The following is a 6,980-nucleotide window of genomic DNA, read 5'->3' as shown; positions in this document are numbered from 1 at the left end:
ACTGCGGTCAGCGTTACCATATCAAGGTACATGATTAATCTGGAACCTTTAACACGTTTTTAAAACAATTTTTAAAAATTTTACACAATTTTCTGCCATAATTTACTCTGTATACAGTGCCTGGTGATGTACTAGCATTTTATTAGCCTTTTTTAGCAATGTAAACACAATGTCGCTAATTCAGATTTTAAAAAGTACATTCATTTTTTGGTTATTTTAAAATATGTATTAAATCTCATAACTAATACTCACTTTCTTACACCTCTCTCTTAAACTAACTGTGTAATTAATATATATATTTTTAAATCTAACAGCCCTAACTTGTCACGGAGACCCAGGCAGGGAGATGAGGAGAGCGGACACAAGTGCAGGTAAGGGCGAAATAAATAAATAATGTATTAAATAAATAACAAAGAAACAAGGAAACGAGGAACAAGTAAACATGTAACAAAGATAAACGAATAACCAAAAACCAAAACAAACCAGTGAAACAAAAGAACATAAGCTAAGCCAACAAGAGATAAAGATAATAAATAAACAGGGAATATATATAAGGGAAGAAACTAGAAATAAACAAGGAAAATAACTATAAACGAGAAAACAAGAAATAAACAAGAAACAAGGAACTAAGGCTATGAGAGGACAAGGAAACACTGAGAAAAGCTATTAAACACTGAGAGAGACAAACGACAGGTGAAGGTGCAAAGACCGACGGAGACAAAGTGGCAGAGGAGTGCTATTTATAGTAACATGAAACACACTAGAATTGGAAACACCTGGGGAAGGGGCGGAGCTACAAATGAGAAACAGGTGGAAAAGTACTGAGACGGGAGACACAGGGGAGCACAGGTCACGTGGGGAAGAAACACAGAGACACGAGACGAGGCCAAGATGTGACATAACTACTTTACATGTTAATTTAGAATTAGTTTTTTTGCCTGTACTTTTCACATTTATACATTGGAAAAATGCATTTAATATCTTAACAGTTAATATTGTACAGAATATAGTTTAGAAATTATAAATACATGTAAACTCATTGATGCTCCAAGAAGTGTTGTTGGACTGAAATGAAGCTTTGTAACTGTACACATTTGCCCACATATGTTAAAGCTGGGGCTGTACATCCTGCACACATATAGAAAGCTGGAGATAGCATCCCTGCTGATACCAAACATGTTTAATTGGCAATAAATCTCTAATATAGTGAGGCCACGGACATTTCTGGGGAAAAAAATATGCTGTGTGTTGAAAAATGCCAGATAGAAGCTCTGGCATAAGTGTTAACACATTGTAGAATAGCTCAGTATTACAAACCACCTCTGTAAACATTTACAAATTTCTGCCTGATACATAACTACAAGCAGAGTTTTGCTGTAATCTTTTTCTTTTCACACAGTTCCGTCATTTTCTAAGGTGCAAAAGTAATTGGACAACCTAGAAAAGTAGCTGATTTTTCACGACTGAGATACCTTTCCAAGCTTTTGCTGCTGTCGCCCACAGATGCTGCTTGTTTATGGGCATTTCTATCTTCAGTTTTGTTTTCAGTCAGTGAAACACCGCTGCTCTAGGTTAAAGTCAGATGACACAGCGATTTTGGTATTTTTCTGTTCTGAATACACCTCTGTGAATTTGACATGTTTCAACCTCAGTTCATTTAAGACGTGCAGTGGTCACCTTTTTGTTTAATATTTTTCTTTAGTTTCCATATTGTAAATTATTATTTAAAACATCAAAAAAAATTAAGGGACACACATGGAATTATGTAGTAAATTGTTTAGCCTCCACCATCCCCTGACCTTTGGGAGGAGCAGAAGTGAAGTGTAGAGTACAGCTGTAATTAAATAAAAAAATGTAATTTAATATAGGCTATAATCATTTGTGTATTAACAAATAAAAAATAACTCTCTCCATTTTGACAGACTCAAAAGTAATTGGACAATCAAATCAAAAGCAGTTTTACACCAATTCCTGTAAACAGGGCTAGAGCTCATGAATGACCACTCTTTGGATTTTACGGCACCACTTTAAAATAAGACTACCTTTATAAAGGGTTTATAAATGGTTTACAATTAGCTTATAAATGGTTACTAATTAGGTTGTAAATGGCTTAAAAATCATTAATAATCAGTTATAACACATACGTAGAAAGGGCAACAATGACCAAATAGTGAACCCCCAGCCATCTATATTGTTGCCCTTTCTACGTATGTGTTATAACTGATTGATGATTTTTAAGGAATTTACAACCTAATTAGTAACTATTAATAAACTAATTGTAAACCATTTATAAACCCTTTATAAAGGTAGTCTTATTTTAAAGTCGTGCCGATTTTACTCTCTTTAATTTCCCTCCTTTCTCAGTAGCAAGGGAAGCTAGAACAGTAGTAGTTTGGGGATCCTGGTGATGCAGTGGTGGCACAGCACTTCATTTAAGGTGATTTTGTTCTGTACTGATGTATACATATATTGTATATGATATGTATATGTATACATATATATGTATACGTATATATTAATGACACTTATTGTCGGACAAGGAGGAGAGCTTGACAGTAAACAGTATTGCTCCTTTCTGTATTGGGAAGCTTTCAGAGAATGTGCACAACATTACAGAGAAAAAGTACAGACAAATGCGGGCAAAGTACAGAGGCTCTGTCCTTATGGTGAGTCTTAACACAGCAGAAAACAAGTTATATTGGTGTAAAATCCTGCAATATAAATAAACCACATAAGTTGACATGCTTCTTTCACCTCAGATTGTCAGCAAATGCATGTGTTCATTGGTAGGTGCTCAAAACATGAGTTGGTAGCACAACTTTGGTATAAAAGTGAATTACACTCACAAACTAAAGCAGTATTATTGCTTTAACCCATTATATCCTGTACATAGAGCCATACTTCAATTTAAATTCTCATAAATACATCAGATCCCAGTTATTTTCATACTTCATAAACCGAAGAACCATAGGACCTGTGGGACAGATACACAAACACACTCACATACACACACCTAGGGGCAATTTCAACCGATCCCCAATCCGCCTGAACATGCCGTCTTTGGACTGCGGGAGGAAACCGGAGCACCCGAGGGAAACCCACCCAGACACTGGGAGAACATAGAAACTCCACACAGAAATACCGGGTCATCCCATTCAGGAATCAAACCCAGGCCGTCTTGATGTTTACATCATGTTAAATCAAATTATAAATTAATTTCTGCAGTTATTAGAAATATGATAAAGACAGCATAATTTAGGTTTTGGATTTAACTCTTAACCGTAGTATTTTTGGATTTCTTAGTCTATGCATGTGTGAAAACAGACTGTGGACATATGATAGCAGCATTTAACACAGCATTTGCAAAATAAAGACAAAACAATTGCAGAGTGATGCTGAAACTGAAGGGTTTACATAATCATCTTCTTGCTGATATAATTTTGTACAAGTTCATAAAGAGATTACCCACTATATTTTTACCCATGTTCATGTAAATGTGTTAACTAGATTACTGGGAAAATCAAGACAATAGCCCAATGACCGCAAATCCCGGCTCCTGCTGGTTTAGCATCAGCAGCCAGAGCCAGAGAGAGCACAACTGGCCCAACTGGCCAGAGAGAGCACAACTGAGCTCAATCCGGGTAGAAGGCATTTTCCCCTCATCACTACAGTTGTGATGCTGGCTTGACACAGGTTTGTCCTGACTGAGCCTGAGAGTGCTGGGGATCCAGTGCTTTCCTTCAAGTGTGTTGGCTCCCTGGTGATGCATAGGTGCATTGGTAGCAAAAAGAGATCAAATAAAGCACTTTATACAAAGTGATTTAGTTCTGTACTGATGTATGTGACACTTATTGTCAGACAGGGAGCAGAGCTTGACCTATACATTTAAGGCACTAATCTTCCAATCGCATCTAACATTAGATTCAGTGGCTGGAAAAACAACAGCTGAATAAGTAGTTTCGAATACCGCTTTCGAACAAACCATATGATAAGTCAGCGCTTTCTCTTCCAGATAAAGCAAGGCTGTTTGGATTGAGTGCACTGGGTTAAATGAAACACGTGTATGAGCATATGTAGGTTGCAACAATTGAAAATAACTTCTTAAAGAAAAGCATGTTGTGAAAGTTTTATATGCTTTTGCAACATTAGCTGTATCAGCGTGTCCTACTTAAAATCTTCTAAAGATCATGCTATAAAAAGCTACACCTATGCCAAAATGTCACTTCTTCTTTCTTCCTGAGTGTGTGGGTGTATGTTTCGATATGACTGGGTTTTGATAAGGTTGTTTTTGTGGTTAGGTTGCATTTAACATTGTATAACACTGTATAAGTCATTAAACTGCCTTATTGTGTGTACAGAACTCTGCTCATCCCATGTTTCTTTTAAAATCAAAGTGCTTAATCACTCCAGAGAACACAGTTCTACTGCTCCACGGCTCAGTACTGAGGGGCTTTTAACTGTTCTAGCTGAAGTTGGCATTGGACATGTTGACTTTAGGCTTATGTGCAGCTTTTACCAAGTCCCATTCTGTTGTGAACACGTCATACAAGCTGTGTGCACAGCTGTCCACAGCCAAGAGAAGGTTAGCAAGACTAAATGTTGGTTTTCAAAAACTAGAACACCAGTCACAGGTGTCCACTGTGGTCAGGATGTTATGTTTAATAGGCCTTAGTTACAGTGTGTGTGTGAGTGCAGGACGGAATTAGCATGTGGTCTATTTAGATACTGTATGCTTTCATTGCTTCCCTATAAAAAGTCTCTCAGACGCTACTTTTGGGTAGTGGACCTTTTTGTGAAAGATTATTGTCTGTTAGACATGCCTCTATGATTCACTTAAAAGCATTTTGCCAAGTTAACTGACTTATTTTAAAAAAGCCTAAATGGTTGGTTCTACCAACTGTCCACAATCAAAGCTAGCCTTTGTTTGCAGTGGTGCATGTATTTAGGAGGTGACTTTCAATCAGACGTAGGCCTGTCGCAATAACAAAATTTTCAGGGCGATATATTGTCCCAGAAATTATTATTACGATAAGCGATAATATTGTCATTTTAAAGCGCCACTATAGAAAATGCTTTTTTCCTGCTTCTGGGCTTTCCAAAGGAGCTTAAAGACAATGTGCCACAGTAAAAAATATATTAGCATAATAATACTATTACTCCATTTTAATATGAAAGTAACTTTTTATTATTAAGAACAGATATAGGGCTTCGAATATAAAAATATAATATCCTAAGTACATAAAACAAATATAGTACAACCACTCTGGGTTCTGAGAAAACAACACTAAATATTAAACAGACTTTTATAGATTAAAAATGTAACAACAAAATAGACTAAAGTAACATTTACATTAATATTTTTTTTCTGTCCATATATGTGTATGCTATAAAACTCAAATTGGCTCAAAAACACAAGTGTCCATCTAATCAAAGACACGGAAAGCTCAGCAGCTCATAGCTCTTTCTATAAATGTATTTTTAATGTAACTGTCAGACAGATCCAGAACAAGGAACACCAACTTGTTTACCGAGGCAGGATCTCTCTGGGGTACCAATATTCATATTAAATATTTAGCTTGGACAATTGGGCTGGATGGTTGTGCTTTAAATGAGATCTCAGCTTCGCTGCCACTGTTTTGAAACAAAGTAAACATACGGGCTTACTCGCGTTGATGGGTTCTCCTCATTCATTTGGCTTAAAGCCAAAATACTCTTACACCGGAGCTGTGGAACTGTAAAACAAAGTCAATCCAGTTGCAATTCATTCTCATGTAAACAAACCCCCACAGAAACACATGGGCTGTTATCGTCATCGGCAAAAATGATAATAAAAAATAAAAAATTATTGTATGATAAGTCAAGGTGTTATCCTTTTCTCCAGTCTGCTCGGAGGGCATGTCAACTATGTTTAAAAGCTGTGTTTATTATGCATGTGTGTTTATATAAATCTACATATATAAAGTTAAATTAATTATGACAAATAAACATAAACCCTGGAACAATTTATGTCCATTAAATACAGCAATAATGAGAGGCCCTCTTGAATATGTGTCATGTGGTCGGTATGTGTAAATGTGGTTCACAAAACTCATAAAATACAAATTCACAAATACATTATTGTATGCAAATACAAACCTGTTTAACTGAAACATAGTTTACCTACAATAAGTGAATGTTGACAATTCTGAAATCAGTAATTCCGAAATATAAAAATGAATATAATTCATAATAATGTATGCTGCTATATCTTTATATTTAAATAATGAATAATTCCATACATATAAATGTATGTAAAAAAGTTTGTATCTAACTTAAATTGTGTTATCAGAACACATCACTGCGTTACTACAGGCAATACATTAATTGCATAGGTTTTTTTTTATTTATTTATTAGTTTTTAGAAAAATAAAAGGGTTAGAGGGTTTTCCTTTGGTTTACTGCGGTTAGGGTGAGGGTTGAGGTTAGATGTCAGATCAGAGCATTTCTCAGTTACAGTAATAGGAGTCAATGGAAATACCCCACAAAGACAGGAAGACAGGAAGGTCTGCAAGTGCGTTTGCATGTGTGGCAGTGTGTGGGAGTCCCCATGTACTAATGACATGTCTTCAACTTTTGCACATATATTCAACTGGTATAATCTATTGCTCTTTAAGCTGTTCATTTTTCCACATTACATGACTTATTATATGAGTGCTACTTTAGGTAAAACTAAGGTTTTAGCTAATCTTTCTATCACTTTGCTGTTCAGAGGACAAAGCACATAAGCAGGAAAATTAAACACATACAGAGTTTGTTTTTTAAAAGAACGGCTTTTAACATTAATTTAATTAATTTAACTTTATTTACTAATAATAAAAAAGTGAATTGCTGTTATCTGTTCATAGAGTGATGACTAGAGCCATGGTTACAGACTGAAATTTCAATTTAAATGCAAATGATAAACCGTGAACCTCAAACAGTATTTATTTTACTGAATTATT

This window comes from Astyanax mexicanus, chromosome 17 (genome assembly GCF_023375975.1).
Source record: "Astyanax mexicanus isolate ESR-SI-001 chromosome 17, AstMex3_surface, whole genome shotgun sequence".
NCBI lineage: Eukaryota > Metazoa > Chordata > Actinopteri > Characiformes > Acestrorhamphidae > Astyanax > Astyanax mexicanus.
The sequence above is the reverse complement of the archived record's forward strand: the minus strand, read 5'-3'. Positions refer to the sequence as shown.